This window comes from Prenolepis imparis, unplaced genomic scaffold (genome assembly GCF_030444845.1).
Source record: "Prenolepis imparis isolate NDT839.2.m4 unplaced genomic scaffold, iyPreImpa1.0 SCAF_1, whole genome shotgun sequence".
In the NCBI taxonomy this organism is placed as follows: domain Eukaryota; kingdom Metazoa; phylum Arthropoda; class Insecta; order Hymenoptera; family Formicidae; genus Prenolepis; species Prenolepis imparis.
In genome coordinates this window covers 25,358,307-25,385,161 of record NW_028141159.1, presented here as the reverse complement: position 1 = coordinate 25,385,161, position 26,855 = coordinate 25,358,307, and the positions used below count along the sequence as shown (strand labels likewise).

Here is a 26,855-nt window from a genome sequence, read left to right as displayed (position 1 = left end):
GGCGGGGTTCTTAATGCGGGGAATCGTATTCGGAGCTTCGGAGAAAAGGAGAGTTATTAAATCAGCAAATCGAAATACTTAAAATTTTAGATAACTATATTTCATATCAGAAAATGGATGGATGTTTCATATCACTAATTTACGGCCTCGTGACTCGGTAGATCCTCGACACTCGAGGTCTTACAAAACAATCGTGGTTCGATATTTATCGTTACCGAGGGGAACATATCCCGTATTACATTTCAATCGAGGAGGCGAAGGGAGAACGACATCTCCAAATTACAATACTCAAATACTCGACACGAGACAATCAGAAGGACGAAACTCGATAACTAATTAGACTAACATTTATATACAAAATTCTGGACTGTCGACTCGGTACGGCTCTCCACGGAGAGAGAGAGGCTGCGCAGTTCTTACGTTAATGGCGAATCTCGGTACGGGCCTCGCGTTTTGGACACTCCCGAGTGCTCGGTAACGAAAATAATAAACAGTAACATCGATAACAATCTTATCCGTTTTATTAAAACGCGAGTCCCCGCCGAGTTCGCTCTTACCGAGATTTCGAAGTGGTGGTCTTACAATTTACTGCGGTCCGTCGGTGTCTCACGTGGTTCGCACGCCGCCATCTCGTCGAACAGTGTCTGACTCTGGGCCCGCGGTACGCCGGTAGCCGGCTCCTGCGGCGCTGCGCGCGCCGAGCTGATAATCGATCCTTCATCCTATTTCGACGCTAGTCGATCCTTGCGGGCCTCGTTGCCCCGGTAATTTCGAAATCGCTCTCGGTACGTTTCGGAATGTTGGTGCGGATAGTATGGCTGCTCGCTGTACGTCCCGAATAACTGCTTCTCTCCTTCTCTAATGTTTGTTGACTTGCTGAGGGATTCGCCGAGAGGTGATCAGTCTCCGACGGTTCCGATTTCTTCGGGACGATGCCGGCGGCCCCATTGGAGTAGTCATCCCTGTCTCGAGATGTCGGTACCCTTTTATGTGCTCCTCCGCTTAGTTCCTTCCGCTATCCGAGGCTGTAAAACGTATTCGGCAGTAACGGGCCTTTGCTTATCTATTTCATTTATTTTACAATAAAGACCTTACTTGTTACGACCGTGCGTTATCCGGCGTCCCCGAACGCACCGCTTCCACCCAGGTCGTCCATTCTCGTTGCAGATTCGCCATCCCACGATGGCTGCTCCCTTCGGTCCATTTGGGTCTTCTCCGACCACTCACTTCAACTCGGTAAATCTAAGGTACTTAAATAACTAAAGGCGAGTCGACGAAGAAAAGTTCGTCGCTCGCCGACCAAAATTCGCCCTTTCTCGACCCTTCCTCGGCCGGGCCGTGCCAGCCCTGTGACGGGCGTAAAAACGTCACGTCACAAGTTTGACAAAGGCAAGTGATCTTGATTTATGCACAAATTCGCATGGTATATATATTTTAATACATTTTCCAGCTGCAATGATATTGTCTCAACTTTTCTGTGTTGTAAACGAACTTCAAGTTTTCCGAATAACCACATATATAATAATTTGCGCATGACTCCTAAACATACAAGATGCATATATTCCAAAGGTATATTGTTCACAAGATCAAAATCTGGTAGCTTTAAAATAGCTGAATGCCCAATATGATAATTTTCGTCGTTCCTTAAACGGAAATCTTTATTTGTTCGTAATTGTGCATTTGTTTCAGGAAAACACATTTTACCGTTAATGTAACTGCTTTCAATTATGCACTTTGTACAACTGGAATAACCATTATGTTCTTTTATTTGCAACACAAATGCTTTCGCTGGTGCATCGCATATAATAGAATGTAATGTACGTGGTATATTTCTGTTATTAATAGTAATTCCATCTTCGTGTTATATCTTTACTTCACCCACAAATTTTGCAAGAAATTCATTTGAATCTGATGGTTTATGTGTTCCATAATAAATATCAATAATAAAAATTAAAATATATTTATGTACACACATGTGCGCACATACGCACACATAATTAATTCCAATTTTTCCAATCTTAACACTTATCAATTTTTGGCGATTTATTTTACCTTTAATTAACAATTTTTCAAAATTCTGTAAATCTTCAATATTTTCAATGGGAAAATTATTCATTTTATCTTGTTCCACTATTTCGCCTTCTGTTCCTTGAGAGGAAGATATTTGAAGGTTTTGTAAAATATTATCTAATCTGTTATTCATAACATTTCCTAGTTCTTGCAATGAACGTAGTTGATATCCTACGTCTACGAGTTTTCTAATTATGTAACGTTGAAAATCAGAATTTGCTAAAATTACATAATAGTATATTAGTACATCGTAAAATAAAATAAATACACACGTTATATATTTATAAATGATAGTTTCATACTTACTTAAACCAGTATTACTTGCATTACGTTTAGCGCAAGGTTCGTCATGTAGATCATCAGATAAATTATCTTTATTACACGTATCTATAATTAAAAAATATATCAATATATATTTTTAAAAAAGCAATCCAATGTAAACACGAACTATCAGTAATATAACATCATCAATGCTATAATTTCTCGTGTAATACAATGTAACTAATAGCTAACATGCACATAATATGCATTATTACATTTATATTGTTGAATACGAAAATATAACATTGGTGTATAGTATTATTGTTAGTTGATGTTCATTTGATTTTTTAATTATAAATAATCTAAATTACCAGAAATGAAATCACTATCATTCCTTTTTCTTATTTCGCATACATTAGTCTCTGTAGACATTTTCAGTTCTTTTCCTTCCAAAGTAATTACAGCTTATTTTCTGAATGAACCAATCAATAATAATAATTAGTTATACACTTTTACATGTATTATATAAATATATGTACAATTTGTTTCATACTTACTTATACACTGTTTCTTGGATTTTTCATCACATTTCTTTGATTTGTAAAATGTGTTACTTTTTATTTGCGGAACTTTGGGGTAATGAGATAACTGTATATTTTCTTGATCACTATTATTTTCATCACTGCTTGAGATAATCTTTTTTGCTCTTGCTTTTCGAGATTTCTTGAAATCTTCTAGATCGTCGTTTTCTGAATTAATGTCCGACAAAATTTCAGCTTTTTTTAATTTTAATAATTCTTTGTCATATGTACCTAAATGGAAAATGTAATTGATGCTTAATAAGTATAACAAAAACAAGAAACTTATAACAAATGTTCAATGTATACAACCCAGACAGTACAAAGTTGTCTAAAAGATGACTAAAAGATGACATATTTTTTATAAAGATGTCTTTCAGTGAGAGCTTATAGTCAAAGAAAAGATGTCTAATAGACGACATATGTCCGACTAAAAGTCATCTTACAGCCTTAACTTATAAGATATCTAAAAGACATCTAATTTTAGACATCTTATAGTCGTCTTTTAAAAGACATCTAATTGTATACATCTTATAGTCGTCTTTTAAAACTATATCTTGGATATGTTTTCGTTAACTTTATTTTATAAAAAAAATTATTTGAATTAAAAATTGGAAGATGAATTTTTTTATATAAAACAACAATTTAAAAAGAAACATGTTTATTATATTTTCTATTACATAACATTATTATTCTTTATTATATAACAAATTTTTAATTTTTTAAAATTATCTTTTATATTTTGATATACATTTTTATCATTGCAAAATAAAATAGCTTAATAAAATAAAATATAAGGTATGGCATAATAGATGAGTAATACAATAAAAGATTAAATATTAGGATTATATGGACGCAGTTATGAAATATGGAACCAACTACCAATTTTTTTTATTTCGAGATTTCTATTGCAAATTGTGCCTGATACATTCAGGCACAATTTGTAATAAAAATCTTGAAATCGAAAAAATGTATGATTGGTTTCGTATAGCATAACTGCGTCCATATAAGATAATAGTAAGGATAATATAAGATTAAAAATTAGGATATTAAGATGGGAAAGATTAAAATATTAGAATATTAAATATAAAATGTGAAATAATCATGTTTCGTGTCCCAGTTTTAAGTGATAACGAAATCTGTCTCCAGCTCTTCTTAACCATGCCGAAAATTTACTACTTAATTCACTATATGTCGAGGAATTATGGATATTTAAAATTGTTCCTGAAAAAAGTTTAAAATTATAAAAATTATGTATTTAAATTTAAAAAATTTAATATATTTAATATATATATTTAATTAAAATAATATAAAAATATATTTAATTAAAATAATTTAAAAATTACCAATAATAATATCAGAAAATATTGTGTTCTTTATCCCTTCGGTTTGACGTTGACCATCCCAAGTTAATCCTTTGGCGAGTTTATTTGTGAGAGTTATTACTAAACTATTGATTAAATGTTTTTCTGCATTTTGCCCACCAATAGTTCGAATTTTTTTTTGCTGTAGGAATATAAAATACATTATTTTCAATATTAATTTATTTCGTAAAATAATTTATAACTTACAAATTGTTCATCATTATTTTGTAATTCATTACAAAAACGCTTAAAATTGTCTATATCACCCAATGGAAAATCTGGCAATAAATCAAATGACATTTGGCGCTGTCAAGTTTTGGTCATCGTTTAATAAGGCTAAAATGTTATCTAATTTCCGATTCAAAGTACATATCTTCGATTTTAAGTAATCCACTGTAGAAGTTTTTTCTATAAAAAGATTAGAATTATTAATTATTAGATTAGAAAGATAAATTCACAAAATTTGTTACTGTATACATATATACATATACCTTTGCTTGAAGTTATATTTTCTTTAATAACAGTTTCAATTTTTTGCCGTTTTTTAACTTTTTCCAGTTCTAATTCAGAATTATTTCTTACTATTTCAAGAAAAGAAAAGTATTAGTTGTTTTATAAAAATAATAAAAATATCAGATCATTTAGGAAACATATGGAAATGACATACAAACAAGATTTCTTTTCATTTTACGTTTAGGAGAGTTTTCTTCACTTTTTTTCCTTATTTTTAAATTGTATCCAGGATTATAATCAACTAAAAAAATATGTTAAAGACATAACAAAAATCTAAAATTAAAATTAAGATATTATTACATACTATGTTTTATTGTAGGAAATAATTTTTTTCTTTCTGCACTTGATGATTTTGGAGATATTTCCGTTTGTTTGTCTGTAATATATAAAAAAATATCAATTTTAATTAATATATTTTAAAATATTAAATTTTAGTTTTAAATATAAATTATATACATATTATTAATAGCAATTAATTATTAAGCTCGCAAAATTTCTTCATTTTCTGAGAAATAATCACCGTAATCCAATGGTTGCGAATCTAAATTAGTATTTGATAAGGATAAAGAATTGTTGTTTTCATTTACATCTGAAAAAAATACATGATACATAAAAAACTTTTATCATAAATATATATTATTAGTATAATAAAAAGTGTGTATATAAAAACTTTTAAAAATCGATTTTTTCTTTTAATTATTGTTGTACTTGAAATTATTATATTATTTCAAATTGATTTATTTTTATTTAAATTTTACTAATGGTGTTGTGATTATTTCATTATTTTTTTTACTAATTTTATAACTGACAAAAGAAATTTTAAATATTTTTTAGCAATTTTTGTATTGAAAGTGCAAACAATATAAAATTAGTTTAAAAAATTGTTTTATAATAAAATATAATAATGCTTTTTACATTGTATAAAAATATAGAATAATAAAGAATGTAAAAAATGTAATCTTATATCTTTTCATTTTAAATAAAAGATGTAGAATACTTTTATGAGATTTTTTTCTGTAAGTATAATACATATAATTTAAAAGCCAATTAATTTACAATATTTACAAAATTATAGTAATTTTTATTAAACATATGTTTTAAAAATTTACCAGATTCCGATTCTGTATTCTCATCAAAATTTTTCTCATGGGTTTTGTAACTCGAATAAGGATGTGAAATGCTTCTTTTAGATATTTTTTCTGTAAATATGAACATTAAATTATAGATACCCAGATAGCAATACAAATGGATTCTGAACTCATATTGTACTCATATTTCTTACAAACATGATGACAAAAATAGACACAGATGCAGGTTCATATGCTACTCAAAACGCAGACATGTTGTGATATCTTTAAAATTTTGCAAAAGGATGACATCATGAATACATAAATAATGTTCAAATTAATATTGCATATTATATGTTATATGAAGTTTAGAAAATTACAACATTGTATGTTTGTATTTATTGCAGTGCTATGAGTTCACGAAAATAATATAATATTTTTGACACATATTAGCTATTCAAATTAGGATTATTTATAAAATTCAACAAATATCATTGATAAAAAATTATATTTATTACATATATATTTGGTTATTACAAAATAGTTATCACATATATATGTATATTTTATATACATATTATTTTTATTGTTACAAACGTAAAAATTTTAATTCTTACAAATTATCGCATATTCTTTTTTCAAAGAAATAATAATTTTAACAAATTGCACATTTTTTTATAAAATATAAAATAAATCATATTCATATACAATAATATATATATTATATAGGATTTAACTTATTGCTCCACATCTTTTGGAATCTATTACAGTTCTTGGACGAATTTACTCACGAGGTGAAAATTACAAAAGTGAGAGATTCATTAGATTATCTACGATTTCATTTGTCGAAATCTAATGAATCTCCTCACTTTTGTAATTTTCACCTTGTGAACAAACTCACCCAAGAACCGTAATAGAGGCTCTTATCGTCTAAAATGTCTAAAAATATCTTTGGGATATATCTTATTCCTAACGTCTTGTGAATACGCATATGCTATGTGGGGCACATTCTTTTTTATAGAAAAATAATATATTATTTATATATATATAATATATTATTTATATATATAATATATATATATATATATATATATATATATATATATATATTATACACACACAGAATGTGCACAAAAAATGTTGCGGAAAAAAAGAAATTGCATTTCTATAAAAAAAAAACTGTTCTGAGATAGTCCGCACCGTTAAGGCTCCTGGCTTCTCACCGACCATGTTGGAATTGTGACGTCAGAGGCGAGAAAACACGCTAAAAATTCTTAGATGCCATTTCGAAATAAAAAGATATTCCGGTTTCAATGAAACTGCACTTCAGATGGCTTTAGCACACTCTTTATACTTCGAAAACTATCTTTTTCTCTCTTTATAATCAAACAGCTGTAAAATGACTGTAAAATATGAAGCCCAGTGCGTCTGGTCTTTGCATGCGCAGTCATTCCATATGACAAAGTCTGATATATCACGATTATTTTACAGTTGTTGATTGAAAGTTGTTGATTGTCAAGGGAAAGAATAATTTTCGAGGTATTTTAAAAGTGTGCTAAAACCATCTGAAATATAGTGTTTCATCGAAATATCCTTTCATTTAAAAATGGCATCTAAGAATTTTCAGCGTGTGCTTTCTCTCCTCTGACGTCACAATCTAACATAGTCGCGAGGACCCAGAAGTCTTAATAAAAACTTAGATAGAAATTAAAATTTAAAAGGGATAACATTTTTAATAAATGTGCATATCTTGAATACTCTCATTACATTAATCACTTTCATGGGACGCATCAGGATCTTCCATTTCAGGAATATCATCAGTATTGAACTGAACGTTGAAAATAGTATCCTCAGAAGACATTTCTTCGTCATTTTCTTCTGAAAGTGCCGCTGTACTTTTATTTTTCAAATACTGTCGTTGCTTTGCCGCACGAAAAACTTCCATTATTTCTAATTTAAATTCCGCTCTAGTTTCGGGCCCTTTAAAATTTGGACACGTTTTAGCTGCATCTATAAAATACAAATATTTATACATTATTGATATTTCAAGAATCAAAGTATTTACATTTTAATATATGTAGCGCATATCACACATATAGCTTTCAAAAAAACAACAAATACGTACAAAAATACACTTTTGCCATCTGTGTATTATAAAATGACAACGATTCTTTTGTTCAACCCCAGTAAGTAAATTTACATGTTAGCTCATCTGTCATTGTTTCTTTTTGGAAATGACTGAGAGCTTCTCTTAACTTTATGCCACCAACAAATTTAAGATATGTTAGCTGTAACAAATTTTCATAAAATTTTTAAATTATAATTATATACGGGTGGCTTATTTTAATTTATCGATTCAGATATCTTTTCTTCTATGCTTTTTATAAAAAAATGTTCTGACAAAAAAGTAGTAGAGTTCAAGAGGAACATATCACGATCTTGAATTATTTTTGAGTGGCGTTTCTCAAAGTCACACAAAATTTACTTGATTTTTTAAAAATGAAACTACTCAAAATGTTTTATGTAAATAAATTTCTTGTAATATTCTGCATAAAAAGTTATAAGTTATAAGGATAAAATAGCCATATAAATAAATAAATTATTATCTAATTATTATCTAGTAAAACTATATCGTCAGCATACGCAAGCGACCAAATCCTATCATTACCTAAAGCTACCCCTCCTATTCCCTACAAGATATCCTTTTTGATATTTTTTATTTTGTAATTTTTTATATACCAAAATGTCAGATTGAGAGGTAAAATATCTTGTAAACTACGTTCAATTTTTGGTTATTTTATCTTTATAATTTTTTATGCAGAATACAAGGAATCAATTTATATAAAATTATTATATATATTAGGGTAATTTTATTTTAAAAAAGTTAACTTTAAAATGACCTTGAAAGACGCCATACGAGGCCAATTGAGGATCAATAGATAGTTCTCCTTGCAATCTTACAACTTTTGTTAAAAAGTTTCTTGTAAAAAGCATAGGAAAAAGATATTTGAGTGGATAAATTAAAATAAGTTACCTCCCTCGTATATATTTTTTGGAAAGAATATTAATATCATATAGACCAAGCATATATCTTTGTACAGCACCATGTAAAGCTATATGTTGACAGTTTACTGTGAAAGCTATATTTTTGAAAGCTTTTTAAAAATTGTTTTAGTTGTATCTTATATATTTCATCAATATGTCAATTCTAAGATAGCATTTAATTATATAGTATTGGCTGCGTTCAGCAGAGAAAGTTGCTTTACAATTATTGTATAGCAACTTTCTCTGCTGAACGCAACCAATTATCTAATAGGACAATTGATTGCTAATAGAGTGACATCTTTCTGCTCTAAAATAAATGACTAGTCTTAAAGAACAACTATCTTTTTTAATTTTATAAACTATTAATTTCACTTTATTTATTTGAATGCTTGATCCATTATGATATTTATTATAATATATGTCGTTGGATTAAAAGCATATTATAAATACCAATTCTTGCAGACGATCTGTATCAGTTTCTAATTCCTTAAATTCTTCTACCGTTTTCAATGGAAAGCCATCTGGTCTTTTATATAAATTGTTTTGCATCGATGATATATGCTGCCCTTTTAAAGTTTTTATGTCAGATAACATTTTAGAATTTTGTTCCATCAGTTGCCTGTAACGTAGAAAATATATAATTGTACGTACATGTAATAAAATAAAAATAATACATAATACATGATTACTATAAACTTTTCACAGACATAAGATTTTTTATTGGTATAATACCATAAATAAATTTCAATAACATTTTATTTAAAAGCATGTTTGACATAAGAATTTTGAATAAACTTATAGTCAACATTTTCAAATTATAATAAATATTTATAAATTGAAAGAAATATAAGAAACTAATATTATTAGCATACCTCAAAAGTTTAAGAATTTTGCGTAGGTTCGTGACATCTTTCTCCAATCCATTGATACTTTCAGATGGCTCAACCGTTTTATTATTTTGACTTGATAATTTAGAGTTGTTAGTATTACAAGACATACTCGAATCTCCTCCACTATATTTTTTTTGGTAATGAATGACTTGTATCATGTTCGATTGATCGCTTTAAGTTCTTATCATTAAATGACATATTTGAACCTGGTCTACTACAATTTTTTGATGATGAATCAGTTTTATCATATTCGACTGATTGCTTTAAATTCTGATCATTACATGACATATTTGAATCTGATCCACTATAATTTTTTGATGATGAATCAGTTTTATCATATTCGATTGATCGCTGTGAATTCTGATCGTTAAATGATGTATTTGAATCTACTTCAGTTAGATTTCTTGTCAATGCATGAGTGGCATCATATTTAATCGATTGTTTTGAATAATGATTATTGTGTAACAGATTAGTATCATCCATGCTAATACTACGAGGTAAAACGTTACTTGCGTGGGGTGTTTTTGATGTAATACGTTTTGATGTATGCACTTTGTTTGATGAAGTGATATCTCTTAAGATATTTGGTTGTGATGCACATGACTGAAGATCGTTCAACTCATCATGCATATTTATAGATTTGCGTTTTAAAATCCTTTTTTTTAGTTTTCAATTTTTCATCAGATGAAGTTGTAAGCAATTTGTTGGGTTTTATTATATGTCTTCCTTTTGAAGTCACTTTCAATTCTTTTATTTTACTGTTATGCTTCTTTATACGACTGTTTTCATTACCTTTAACGTTGGACATTATACTAAACAGGAAAAAGAGAAATACAATTATTTTTCATATTACTTTATCTAACATTAATATTTTTATAAATAAAATTTTATAAAAATGTTAATGTTAGATAAATAATAATGAACAATATTAATCTAGTAATTTTTATATTTAATTATAGATAATTATGAATACATTATATACATTATATATACATTTGTTCAAATCTCAACAAAACAGTATTATATCTACTCGTATATCTTTGATATATCTGGAAACATTGTAGTTACTACCCATGTATTTTGAATAATATTTTCTTCTTCACCAATAATTCTAGACCATTTTGGAATTCTAAAACATTTAGTATAAACATCCGATAAAGCAATAATAAATCGTTCAGATAAATTATAACATTCAAACACTCCCATTAATTTTGATTCAATTACATAATTATAGAAATTGTTAATTTCCTTAAATTTTTTCACAATAAAATAATAATTTGTTGAGATTTGAACAATATTTTCTATAATACATATAATACCATTTTTTAAAATACAACAGTTGTCACGTTTATTACAACCATATGTAATATAACCAACTTTTAATAATTTTAATTGAGTACATGTGCAAGGAATACTACGTAAAAGAGGACCATTTTTATGAGTACAGGATGCATGTATTATATCATGAGAATTATTCGATTTTAAGGACACATCACATAAGTTTAACTCGTGCAATCTTCGTATAAATTGTTGCAATGGAAGATGAGGTTTACATACAAAATTCCGAAATTCTGGCATATAATTTTCAAAATCAAATGCGGAAAATGAATCTAATTTTCCTAAAAGTTTAACATCGTTAGCAAGATGAAGTAAACCGTGCAAATTATATGACAAAAATTCAATTCCGTATAAATTTTCGCTAAGAATTACAAATTTTCGCAATGCTTGTTCTGCAAATAAGATATCTTCGTCATCTGACATATCAGACATAAGAATGCGAATAGCACAGGATAACAATAAAAAATGTATATAAACAATTGTATAATAACAATAAAAAATGTATATAATAAAAAATGTATTGTAAACAAATGTATAATAACAATAAAAAATGTATATAAACAATTTGTGTCACCACGTTACGTAATACAGAAGGTCCTGTGTATATTAAAAATGTACGAAATTCAGTAGCTTTAAAAGTTTTATATTCTACAATATCTCTACATCGACGAGAAAATTCACGTGGACAATAAACGCTGCAAGAAAGCAATCTTGCTGAAAGTATGTTTATTTGTCTACCAGATAATTTTGATACAGCATACTTCCCTTCAAGCCATGCGATAATTAATTTTTTAGTCATCCCAAGCAAAACTAAATGCATATATTCGAAAGGAACATGTGAGACTAATCCCATTGGAAGTACAGATAATGGACTTTCACCATTATGATGTTCTGTATCTATACACATTTTATATTCAAAATCAGTTCGTAATGGTGAATCAAATACATTAAATACCATTCTATTAGATGCTCTAAACCCTTCAACTTTGCATTTAGAACACGGATTTGAAGACATGTGACCTTTATGATTTAAAATAAATGCTCTTGCTGGTGCATCTGCAATAAAAGATCTAATACGTAAAGGAATTTTTTTATCATTAATAGATACTCCACCATTTTGTATCACTTGTACAATGTCACTAACAAATCGTTCCATAAATTTAGATGAATGAGAATGAGAATCGCATGGTTTTGATTTCCCTAAATAAACTCCAGCTATAATAGGTTTATTATTTATTATATTTGTTATTCTATATTGTATTGGCCAAAATTAAAACGATCCATTCAATGTTGCACCATCTGTGCTTATATCTATAACTATTTCAGTAGGTAATTGATTTATAGGTATGCATACTAATTTCTGTTGAATAGTTTTTTCGAAACCGATATGAACGTATTTACCAGAACCTAATAAAACAATATTGTAATTTGATTTTTGTGATGTTTGCAAAAAAGTTCTAGTTGAACGTGGTAAATACGAAAAACACCCTGCTTAAAATGATAGATAGAAAATGATAGAAAATGCTGGCTTTCCTTTCCAATGGTGATTTTGAATCCCTTATTTCGTAATGCACTTACGAAATTTGACATACGTAGTTTATATGGTACATTATCATATATATTCCTCGTTTCCTTGTATATTTTTTATTTTTTTATGTTATATAATAATATATAAAAATAGTTTAAAACTTTTATATATGTGTATATATGTGATACTATATGTTACTTTATTTATGAATGTATGTGACTCTATGTTACTTTATTTATGAGTGTATGTGACTCTATGTTACTTTATTTATGAGTGTATGTGACTCTATGTTAATTTACATACGTATGTATGTAACTCTATTTTACTTTATACATGCTTTATGTACATGCATATATGTAACTCTATGTTACTTTATATACGTGTGTATGTAACTCTATGTTATTTTATATACGTGTGTATGTGACTCTATGTTACTTTATTTATGAGTGTATGTGACTCTATGTTAATTTACATACGTATGTATGTAACTCTATTTTACTTTATACATACTTTATGTACATGCATATATGTGACTCTGTTACTTTATATACGTGTGTATGTGACTCTATATTATTTTATATACGTGTGTATATAACTCTATGTTATTTTATATATATGTGTATGTGATTCTATATTATTTTATATGCGTGTATATGTGACTCTATATTATTTTATATACGTGAGTATGTAACTCTATGTTACTTTATATATGTGTATATGTGACTATATTATTTTATATACGTGTGTATGTGACTTTGTTACTTCATACATGTGTTGTTACTTTATATATATGTGTTTTGTGTGTATGTGTTGTACATATTATATATTATATATATAATTCTATGACCGGTATTCATAGTGCGATTATATTTAAGACCGTTTAGTGTGGTTTTGAGCAATTTTATTATATGGAATAATTTCATTCGTCTAATGAAATGTGACTCAAGACTACTTAATCTCAAATATAAAATTGGAATCTATGAACCTGCCTATGTTTAGAGCCTCTAATAATATATAAAGAATACAAGAACACATGCTACATAAAGAAAGAAAAATAATATAGAATATATGGTCTAAGATATGATAGATGAAAAATAAGGGAGGGTATATGATAAACTATCTCTAAGCAAGTAATATATATAGTGGTCCAATAAAAAAATAAAAGATAAATAGACCGAAGTAAACATATAGATATAGGAAATAAAAAAATTTGAGTAAAAAAGAGACAAGTGAAGAAATAGAAATTATATATCGGACAACATAATAAGTCGTTACATAAATAAAAATAGAGAGATATATATATATATATAATTATAAAGTTTTTATTATAAACAGAATGACATATAATATAAATTATATATATATACACATATACATACATATTATATATATTACATTTATACATGTATATATAAATATACATTTTCGAGTTTAAAACAAATTATATAGAAACATCTCATATAAACAGAACTAATATATCATATACTACTCATGAAATAGGCAAACAAATCCTTGTATTTCAAGAAAATGGTGATAGCTCGAATTGTTATGAACATAATGACAATGAAGACACCAAAAAGAAGATTTCGATCAGAGCAACAGCACAAAAAAAAATTGAGACTGATAATGGTATAGTGATAAATCTAGAAAATAAAAAATATAATTTTATATTGCAACCACTTTGATCATCAGTAGACTCTGTTCCTCGACCTATAATCTGTATTATTTACATCTTGGCATTTTAATATTTAACAATCGTTTTTCAATATTTTTTTTCAGTTTTGGATAGATTATATCCCTCTGTACCGGTATTTGCCCAAAATTTCGTCCACAAAGTACAAACAACACCAAGCAACAGACCGCATGCATGTAATCGTACGGAAATCCCCAAACACAATCAAAATTTTCTAAATTCGTAATTTCTGCAAAATTTTTAACACCTTTAGACGGTCCATTCATTTTTTCAGCGTACTTGTCTTTAATATATAATTCATGATCTCTTAAAGGCGGATCGTTATCCATAAAAGGATATCGCATGGCACCTTTAACATATTCCCCATAATGATAGCACCAACTACAGCCAAATTAACCGTTAAATTGGAAGCGATTCTGTAAACCAAATACCGATATAGAGGGATATAATCTATCCAAAACTGAAAAAAAAATATTGAAAAACGATTGTTAAATATTAAAATGCCAAGTGAAATTCATAGATCACCGAGACCCTTTAATAGTGAAAAATGGAAAGCTAGTGAATGGAGGTCTTGGATATTATATCTGAGTATTCCATGTCTCTTGGGAATATTAAACACAAATTATTTAAGCTCTTTTGGACTTTTAGTTCGTTGTACACATAAACTTTTATCTGAAACTGTAACAATGGAAGATTTAAGAAAATGTAAAGTAGATTTAATTTATTTTACTGCACAATGTGAAGAATTGTATGGAAAAAGTAGTATGAATTTTAATACTCATGCATTACTTCATGTTGTTAATCACGTATATAAAAGTGGTCCACTTCCATTGACTTCAGCTTTCCCTTATGAAAATGGAATTTTTGTATTAAAGCAGAAATTGACAGGTCCGAAAGGAGCTTTAACACAGCTTTCTAAACGTTTAGTGCAAAAAACGATGTTAGAAACCGAGTTATTAAATACGGCTGACAATAATTCTTTACGCTTTTGCAAAACTATCTTGCGTAATCATTCTTTCTTAGAAGGAACTGGTTTGGAAACCAATTCAGGTGTGACTCTTTTAGCGAACGATAATAATACAGATCAAAATATTATAAGTTTAAATAATGCTATTGGTGATATTAGATTAGAGGACGTAAAAGCGTTTAATAATGCGATTTATAAGAATGTCTTATACACTGCTACTAGTTATAAGCGAGAAAAAAAAACCGATGACAGATTTTTTGAAAATCTTCTTGGTGACATAATTGAAATATTTAAAATTGTTTTCTATAATACTAGACCTTATATTTTAGGATATAAATATAATGTAAAGTATCTAAGTATCGAGAACGTGATAATAGATTCAATTTTGGAAAAAAATCTAAATCTCATACCTTACATTTGTTCACTTTTCAAGAGATTAAGAAAAAAGTTGTACATATAAACGTCGAACAAGGATATTTTTGCCGAATGCCGAACACTCTGTTGCTCGTTAACATAGCGTAAACTCGTGAGAAGTTTTTAATCTGACTCATTGTCAGTACCATCTATACTAGTGTTACTAGTACCATGTATTGAACTTGTAACGACGCCCCCGCGTCGTTCCCGACCGTCCATCCGTCGGAAGGCTGCGCCCGGCGAACACCGGCCGGGCAGGGCAGCAGGCGCTGAGCGCCACATTTAATTAGTCAACCGTTAAACACGGTTCCCCGAAAACGCCCGACGCGCGCCGAAATAAGCCGAGGATTATCACCCCCACTCCCTCTCCGTCGATCCAGCCTCCGATCCCGTTACTCGATCCATATAAAAAGAGAGCTCGCGATAAGAGCTCTCTCAGATACCGTTCCGACTCCGTCGTATCGGAGAATCCTTCCGCCCGGAAAAAGAGACCGAGGTAGACGCGTACGCTGCCTCTGCGGAGATAATCTCCGTGCTCCGAACTTCCGGCTGCCGCCTCCACCGTCCCCCGACTTCGAGGTAGAGGGTACTCTGTCTCCCCCGAGCTATTCTCGGGAGTCCGGGGTTCCGACCGCACCCCGCAAACAGCGCGCTGACGTCAGCGGGTGGAGCTCCGCCGCCTTCGTCGAGGGTTCTCGACCGTCAGTGCGTTCCTCCCCCCGCCACCCATACGGACGGCCGTGACACGCCGATTCGTCGCGTCCGCGCCGAAATCACGGTCCGCGAAATCCGGCCGACAAAGCGGCCGACTCATACGCGCGCCGTTCGATTGCGCTCTCTTCGATATATCGAAGAGAGCGGCCGCTCTCAGCTGACGCGTTTTTCTACTCGCGCCGACTCGCGCCGCAACAACACCGAGCGCCCCGCGCGCCGCACCGACCCCGCGTCTAGCGGGCGACGTAAACACTCCGAAGCGATTTAAAGACCCGCATAATACACGGGCTTTAACGACCGGCGTTACACACCCACACACGCACACACACGAACACTTGTACATACAGACACCTAAATTAATAAATTACATTTGTTACCGATAACCGTTACGTTCGTTGTCTCACCCTTTTTACGAGCCCTGATCCCGACCGAGTTATTCCGAGCTCGCGAAAAGCGACCGTTACAAACTAACTGTACTTTCTTTTTCGTCCTTGTCAGAAAGTGTTACATCTTTATGACATTTATCATTCTTATTATTATCTGATAATAATGATTCGTTCTTGTCAGAAAGTCTTACATCTTTATGACATTCATTTTCCGTATTATTATCTGATAATGATGATTCAAATGATCCATGTTCTTTTGAAGCATTGTTGTTATTCACTTCAGTTACCGAATGAGAAGAACTATGAATGAGAAGAACGCGTTGGAATTTTCGTTATTTGGCACACTATTTTTTTCAGGATCGTCAATATCAGAAGTTTTTTCTGAATTATTCATAACTTCACACACTTGTGCAACAGGAACAACTTTTTTATGTTGTATTTTATTTCGATTCGGTGGATGATTAAGTTCGTAAATCTTGTGTGCTATATGAGTTCCGATTTGTTGTGCCTCATAGTCTGCTGCTATTTCATCTTGACTTTTCTCAGACATTGCATAATGTTTAACAACAGCTACAATAAGAAAATGTTTTTGTATAATAAGATTGTATAATATGCAATAAACTATTTAAAGAGTGTTTAACAAGAAAGTACCTCTTAAAGCTTGTAATTTAGTAGAATCTAGTGCTGGCCTAGGTGCCTCTTGTGTTTTATTCCTATTTCTATTAGATCTAGCGCCAGTTACTGAACTTTCTTTAAGAGTTTTAATGCCAAAAACAGCGACAGCTAAATTTTTAACAAACTGTGGCAATGTTTTTGAAATTACACATACTGCATCATATTGACGTGCACATATGTATACTCCATAACCAAGATGAACCTAGTAGGAGAAGCAAAAATTATTAACTATTCAGGAAAGTCTATTAAAAATTTATTAGCGTATCTACCTCGTTACGCTCGATGTTTCTATAGCCTACAGGAGGATCTCCAACTCGATCTTCATGATTCATAGGATGTCTCTTAAAATATTCGGACATTAAGTCTGCCAAATAGAAATAAACTATTATTCTAAAGATTTATACATATAAATATGTATATAATTCCGAATTAAGTGCGTTCTCTACTTGGCCAAGTAAGCAACAATTTTCGTAACATCAGATGACTTCTTTTATATAATAAAATTCTAAATGTTGTATCAAGATATACATCTTTACATTTTTGTGCTAGTCAAAGCATGCAATAAACATAGTGTATTCTGTGACAACCACAAATATGTAAAGATATATAAATATAAATATGTATAACTTATTGATATATTTAGGCCGGTATTCATAGTCGGTTCTTATATTTAAGACTGTCTTAAGTACAATCTTAAGATGTGATTAACCAATCACAGAACCGTATTTGCGTCTTAAGACATTACTTAAGACGGTCTTGAAATAAGAACGGACTATGAATATACCGGCCTTTAGAATTTTATCAATATATAAAAGAAATCATCTGATGCTATAAAATTTGTTACTTTTGTCGAGTAAAAAACGAAATTAATCTGAAATTTCTATAGTAATAAAGTAAACATTTTGATTAAATTTATAGTGTAATAAATGAGAATCTCTTAAAATATATTTAAATACTATTACAATAGAATCACAAAATATATACGTATTAAACTCATATTCTCATTTCATTTTTATTGATAAAAGCATCTTAAAAAGTAAATTGATAACATGGATCTAAATGTATACTATATTTTCAACGTCTCTGCCTAAATGTACTTACGCATGAGCTCATCGAAATTACTCAAGACTTTATCCCAATTTCCTTAATCTAATTGATCTCCTTAATTTAATTAATCTGATGAAGTTTGGGATACTGCTCAATCACTTTGTTTTGAAGCTCCATATTTAAACTCATCAAATCATTAATGATCCTTTTTTGATCTTTTATTTGATTTTTTAATTTCATATTTTTCGTTTCCAAATCTTCATGTGTTTTTCGCAGTTTATCTATCTAAAAAATATAGTGCCTAATATAAATTTATTGCTTTATATGTTTTTATGTATTATTTTAATTAATATTAAGATTTACCTTTTTTTCCAAGATATCGTTTTGATTAGTTTTAGGTGCGACTGAGCATTATTATTTTACAATATAAAATAAATAATTTTACTTTTTAATTATGTTGTTTAATATCGATTTGTTATTTTATTTTTACTTTTTGCAAAATTACACATACTTCATTCATATTATTTTTCATTAATGACTTTAAATTTAACTTTTATAATGCTCACAATTTATAGCGATAAAATTTATAAACATTGAATAGAGACATAAAATATAATTTATAAAATATGTAAAAATTAAATTTCAAAACAGACTTTTAATGCTTTTACCTTTTTTGACAATGTTTCTTTAATTTTATATTTGAATCCTGCAGAAATATGATTATTTTCATGATGAGTTTTATGCAAAGATTTTGTTTCACTTGCTTTTTTATTTGTATAGCTTTGATTCTTGGTTATTGATGTTGCTATATTATTATCAACAATAGAACAATCTATTAACTTTATTGTCGAGCACAATTGAGGTACACGTTTAGTATTCGTAGCTGGTGATACCATTTCCTAAGAAATAAAAATAAAATAAATAAATTTAAACCAACTAATTATTTAATTAAATATAATTAAAAACGATATATATTGTAGTTAATTATTTTACTTTTAAGTCGCGCATCTAAAAAGAAAATTAAATTTTAATACTAAAAAAATTTACTTTTTTATTAGGAGCAACTACTTCTTCTATACAGGAAACAAACTCGGTATTATCGCTTTTACCATCTTGCGTACAATTTCCTGCTTTGCCTAACTTAAATTCACATTGCTTGTTAGTTTCTTTAATTTTTGATATTGATTGTTTTAAGCTAGTTACATTTTTTGCAATAACTAACGGTTTCTGAAAATAATGTCAATAATGGATTAAAAACATGTACATATTTTTTGTTTTTTTAACATAAATTAAAATCCAGAAAAATATACACTTACATTTATACCATTCTGCTGTTTCTGATTCTTTATATTTTCTTTCTGTTTTCCCTTTTTTTCCGAAACATTGTTTATATTTAATTTTAGATCCTTCAATTTCGTTTTTTTTGTATTATTGGTTCCATTTACAATATTAGATGTAGTGGCATTATTGGTATTTTCTTTTCTTTCCAATTCTATGTTTATTTTTTTAATTTTGGTAGCAACTCTATTCTTCAAACTTTCTTCTTTAAAACTCTGAAAAAAAGCCAATTTAATTGTCGGTTTAAAAAGTAAATTTAAATTTTTAAGAATTTATGCAGAATATTCATAAATATAAGAGAGAGGAATAGAGAAAGCTTATGATATACATAAAATAAATATTGACTAAATTGTATAATATTAGTAACTATTCAAAAATATAAATGTGAATTTAATTATCATATAATTCAAATATTTTATACACAGCTTTTATGCACACTTCATTAATTATATAACTTATTTTGGAAACAAGCGGACAAAAGCATAGCTTTCACTTAGTAGATTGAAAGGCAATATTAATTCACACTTTAAGACGTAATAATAATTGTTGTCTGAAACTTATTTTAAGTGAGACATTCAGATTTGATTTTAGACTTAGATGTGAGTTTTTCATAGTTAAATCGATCATGTGACATTATTTTGATACATGCGTGACATTACATTGATAATAATTGTTATTCAATTGCAAAAGTCACATCTAACTCTAAATAACTTAAATCTGAGTATCTCGCTTCCAATGAGTTTCAAGCAACAACTATTAAAACAGTTTAAAAAGTTAAAAGTTTTATGGTTACTAGTAAAAAAGACTTACATTTCCACGATCGAGGTCAGATTCAGTATCAATTTCAGTTGCTGAAATACAGAGATTAAGGGGTGCAAACTCCACTCTTCTGGATTTAATTTTTTCATCCACTGCTTCTCTAGTTTCTTTTGTACAAAAACAAACATTATTATTACGACATTTTTGCTTTTTAGTAAGATATTAACCTACTTTTATGAAAAAACCCATACAATTTCTAAAGAATATATAAGTATATATATATATATATATATATATATATATATACACACTCAGCAGCACGCAACAAATCTTAAAGAAATACGTTCATTTGAAACTTATAACGTATAAATAAAACGTTCACATGAGCTCTAATACGGAGGATAATAATGCTAAAAATATATGATTTTGCTCTTTAGAAGTGTTTGAGTTTCTTCATAAAAGTATGTTTATATATATATATTTATATATATATATATATGTATATATAAACACAACATCTGTTGTGAGACACAAGTACTCAATAGAAGATAATTTAACTTTTATTATATTTGAGAGAAGTTTATATTTCTCTTCTGTTAACGTTGTAATAGTTTTTCTTCCAGGAATCTTATACAGAGGTACAGCTGTTTTCATGAAATATTTAAAACCCTCTTTTTCTACCGTATTAAAAGACAAATTGTCTTTTGCAATCATATAAAGTAGCGCATTTGTTATTTGTCCACTTTTTGCACCTCCTTCTGACAAAAATCGGTCTAATAAGAATCTTGTTTTTTCTACAACTTTATTACTGTGACTTTTTGTATAAGAAAAATTAAAAATAAATTCAAATTCAGCTTAAAAAATTGAACTAAATAAAAATGCTAAATAGAACAATAAAACTTCTAACAAAAATCAATCTAATTTTGTTGTAATTGTAAATAATATATAGAAATAATAGAAATGTATAAAAATAATAATATATAGAAATAATAATATATAGAAATGTAGAAATAAATATATAGAAATAATTGAGGCCATTGATGGAAAAAGGGCACATAAGCTTATTTATAATTATTAATAATAAATATATATAAATTGTTTAGAAAAAACTCCGCGCATTTTAAATGTAAAAGTAGTTTCGATTGAAATTGAAATATGTAGTTTAGATAGTGCTTAAAAGTCTACACAGAGTTCGAAAATCAAAAACTGTAAGATACAATGATTTAAAGTGAATGCCATTAGAATTTAAAAATATCTGTTTCTAATTTTATATATATATATACGTATATACACATACAATTAAGTTATTAAGCCATGGAGACTTTTGATTAGCACGGCCTAAAGTACAACATATTTCAATTTCAGCCAATTTGAAACCAAAATCACTTTTACATTTAAAATGTGCGGTATTTTTTGTGCAAAATACTAAAAATATTATTTTTTCTTACCTTTGAAGGCTTTTATATTACATATTGCTTCATCTATTTGTGGCTGAATATTCTTCACTTGCTGAATATTCTTTTCTTTCTCTTGTTCACACACAGATGATATAGATATTGCTGGAGAGTATGGCCGTGTAGAACATGACGATGTAGAACAGTGCGATGTTGCTGACATTGATATTACATCCGGGTCGTCTTCAGATTCATTAATATTTTCCTAATTCACAAAAAAAATGTATTAAAATATATATTAATACTTACAAATTATAGAAAAAATTTTAATAATGCGTTGAATTATAAAATTTAAACTTACATATTCACATTGAATTTTCTGCTTTATGTTATTTTCTTTGTCTGATGAATCTAATGTTTTATGTTTTCTTTTAAGATGATTTTTAAAATTAGTGGTATTTCCACCAGTTTTCACCATACATCATATGATATAATTTACACTTGCCACCAGTATCAGTGCGAATGAAATATTTCCAAACAATACTTTTACTAGTTTTACTTTTAGATGACACTGTAAAAATAAACTTCTGTAAAACTATTATATTAAATCAATATTAAATAAGAAAAATAATAGTGACATTTAACAGAATGATCCCTTTCTAAATGTGATCTCTATCTTCAAATCATTATTGGCTGCGTTCGGGAATGACGCTCTTAGCACTCTGTCATTCTATCTTTGTTATTTACGAAAAGATTAATAAGGACAGAAACACATTCAGAGTGTTAAGAGCGTGGTTCCCGAACGCAGCCATTGACATTGAATTATGTCATTATCTTATTTATATCTTACTTCATTCTGTGTTTATTGCATTATTTTGTTTGTCTATTAAAATATTTTCTATTGCTTACTTATTATTTGTAATAAATATTTCTGCAAACACAAAATGGATAATCAATAGACGAATTAGACGAGACACACACAAAATGATTAGGATTAGAGACTATTTCAATATCTCATGCGTCATGCATATGCAATCACCTGCAATCCATCAAATAAAAATCTTTCCTGTGTAGAAAGAAATAACAAGATAAAAGAAAAATCACACAAAATCTCAAATCCTTAATTTAAATTTTCATAAAAATATCTGAATATAAGTCAACATTACACAAATGATAGCATGAATGATAGCGTGAATGATAAGCTCAGAAATACGCATGCTTTTGGAAAAAGTAAAATATGAACTTTTAGGTTATATAAAACAGTCTTGGTCCGAACAATATAGAGTATGTATATACAATGTACAAACTTTGTATTGTACATCTTCAAGTAATAATAAACATACACTAAATTAGATTACATGAAACTATCTGAAAAAGAAATATACAATATTACGTTAAACCCAGTTCAAATCATAATTATCAATACATTTTTGAAATATATAAAATATATACCTCTAAATTATATAGAACAGTCTCGGTCCAAACAATGTACAGAGAAACTTTGTATTGTACCTCTTCAAGTAATAACATACACTAAATTAGATTACATGAAACTATCTGAAAAAGAAACATACAATATTACGTTAAACCCAGTTCAAATCATAATTATCAATACATTTTTGAAATATACAGAAACTAACAAATTCTAGCAAAAAGAACTACTAAATTGCTCTACAATACTAATAAAACGTAGGACAATAAACTGTAAAAACGAGGTCAGATACTTATTCGCAGTAATATATTCCATACTTAATGCGATTATCGCAACTTATTGATTAAGTGTGGAATAAATTATTGCGAATAAGTACCTCGCATTGCTCTTACTGCTATTTATTGTCCTATGTTTTATTAACAAATTATAAGTATAAATTAAAAAATATGCTTACTTTTGTAAAAACTAATGTAAAATACGTACCTTTCATTAGAATACTCTTGATCAAATAGTTGAACGTTGAACAGTTAAAGACGTGACCGCTACTTTTTCAAGTCCGTTACCGGCTCAAAAAAGTGATGCACAACAAGGAATAAAGAACAAAGAACACGCGCAGTAACGCTTTTTAACACGTGCGTTACACGTGTTTCAAGTTTCAAGGATTACGTTCCGAAATTCAGTACTGAATGCCAGTACTGAATATCTACAACAGTGCTGGGATTTACTTGCCATTTACGGCGAGATTTCGAGACGCACGCCTCTTGCCCCCCACTCCTCGCTCGCGCCGTAGCAACGCAGCGCCAGCCGCTCGTAACTAAGGAGCGCGGCACATGGTCTCAGGAACGTACGTATCAAACGTAATAGCACAATTAGCATTCTAATAGCAAAAGTTATTATAAAAATTTTCTATTCAATCTTTTATTTTGTATTAATAATACAAATAGTTATTATTCTATTATTAATCACGTATATGTGTTCTGTAATAATTTAAAATATTTGTTTTATTTAAAGCTCTTAACGCGCTGTTACATATAAATTTACGTTTACGTAAACGTAAAACGTAAAATCATGTTACTTATTTTCGCAATATATATTTTGAAATATGAATATAAATATGAATATAATAAAATACATTTCGATTAATCGAAGACACGTCTGCTGCATAATTATATGTATGTAAAAACTATATATTAAAAATTATAAAATTTATATATAAAAAACTATAATTATAATATAATTAGGAGACAATAGGTTTATAGATTTCCACATCACCCATGAGGTACTATTGTTAATGCGTTTTTTTAAAGTGGTTTCCCCAGTAGGCCTATTCCACTAAAGAGGACAACAAATAATGATTCGTGTGGAAAGAAAAATTTTATAAAAGTTGATAAAAAATGATATAAAGTTAAAAACAGAATAAATATTAATTCGATTTTTTAAGCCGTTTACATGAATTTACAAGAGACGCAATATCGACGGGAATATTAGAAGAAGAAGTTCGCATCAGCGAAGCTAAAGATGCATCGCTCAAAGAAGAACGTTTATCAGTTTTTGTATATTTTAATTTTGAAAAAGAACATTCGCACAAATATGTGGACCCAAACATTGAAAAGATTCGAAGTCCGAAATTTATTAATCTTGGATAACTTGATGCATCTAAAATTTTAAAAAAGTCTATTCCTTTTTCCGGCCGTGTTTTAAGAGCTAAATCACTTTGCAAATCGCAAAGTTCTGCTTGAAGGTCTAAATTTTGTTCTTCAATTTGAGGATTGTCAGAGGATTTTCAAAAAGAATAAGATCTTTTCTAAGCGTTTCAAAGTCACTGAAACGCGTGTCAAACTGAGCTATTAATGAATCAATTATGTGAAGATGTTTCTTAAAATCAAAATCTTTGCCATGTTCTGTAAAAAGAATCTGGCAAGATGGGTAAAAATGAAATATATTGCTTTCTAAATGATTTTTTAGTAACACTAATTTCCTGCGGAATGAGTCAATATGACTTACTAATTGAGAAATGGTTTGATTTGCCTTTTGCAGCTTCAGATTTAAGTGATTTAAATGAGAAGTTAAATCAGTAATAAAGGCAAGTTCGGAAAGAAAATCTAAATCTTCAAAGAAGGACTTAAAATCATCACATTTTGCAAGAGACATTTCTTGCAAGAAAAGGAAGATTTCTTTTCTTACCGCAAAAAATTTTTCCAAACATTTTCCGGCACTGAGCCACCTAACTTCGCAATATAAAGGTATATCTTTATAAATTGCGTCGTGTTCTTCCAGAAAAGATTGGAATTTTCTATGAATAAGAGATTTGTTACCGCCTTTAATTGCATTAATAATTTTTGCGACAATTTTCATTGCGGTGCACAGTTTAACTGCTTTTCCACATAATGCTTCTTGATGTATTATACAATGAATAAGAGGGAACTTTAAATCTCGCTGCTTTATTTGGCCGAAGAATCCCGTTTTTGAACCAGTCATCGCTTTTGCGCCATCAGTAACGATAGCCGAACATTTGGAAAAATCGGTATTTAATTTTTGAAGTGTTTGTTCAACGGCTTAAAAAATGTCTAAACCGGTTGTTGTGTCATGTAATGATACGAAATCTAAAAGCTCCTCGACACATGAAAAATCGTTTTGTACGATTCGAGCAAAAATACTCAACTGGCTCACGTGTCGATTATCGGTGCTTTCGTCCAGACACAATGAAAAATACGTTGCTAATAAATATTTTAATTTTTCTTCTATGGAAGAACCGATGTCAGTAATTCTCGATGCTACTGTTTTTTTACTTAATGGAATACTAGAAGCATCTGACACAGTTAACGAATTTCCGAATGATTTTACGGCTTCGATAAGGCATTCTTTTATAAATTCACCTTCAGTAAACGGCTTAGAATGTTTTGCAATAAGGTGCGATATGGCATATGAAGCAGTAACTGCTTTTGAAGACGATGTAACATTATTGATTTCAAAAATTGGATTACAACTTTCTTGATATACTAATTTTAATCCTTCTATTAAATTAAACTTTTCTTGACCTACATATTTTGAATACTCTTTCAAATGTTTTTTTTCGTAATGTATCTCAATATTATATTTTTTAACAAGAGATGGTTTATAACCGCACAGAAGACAAATCGTTTTATTAAAAATATATGCAAAGAAACTATCTTCCCACACTTTATCATAATGTTGTGCGTACCTCTGTTCATCAGCCATCCTTCACGTTTGATGAAGAGATTAATGCGGATGAAAATCAAATATGCACAGAAAATGAACAAATCTCTCTGTATTTTAAAATTTAAAACGACACTTTATACGAGACACTTTGCACAAGACACTTTACACGAGACACTAGTACTCTGCGTTGATACCACTGCTT

General features: G+C 29.2%; 3 pseudogenes; 1 reads left to right on the top strand and 2 right to left on the bottom strand.

Annotated features, from left to right (window-relative positions):
- Positions 1 to 733: 733 nt before the first annotated feature.
- On the bottom strand, positions 734 to 10,596 carry LOC145938359 (uncharacterized; annotated as a pseudogene).
- Positions 10,597 to 14,181: 3,585 nt separating this feature from the next.
- LOC145938350 (uncharacterized) lies at positions 14,182 to 16,114 on the top strand (annotated as a pseudogene).
- Positions 16,115 to 16,902: 788 nt separating this feature from the next.
- Positions 16,903 to 25,624, bottom strand: LOC145938343 (uncharacterized; annotated as a pseudogene).
- Between the last annotated feature and the right edge of the window lie 1,231 nt (positions 25,625 to 26,855).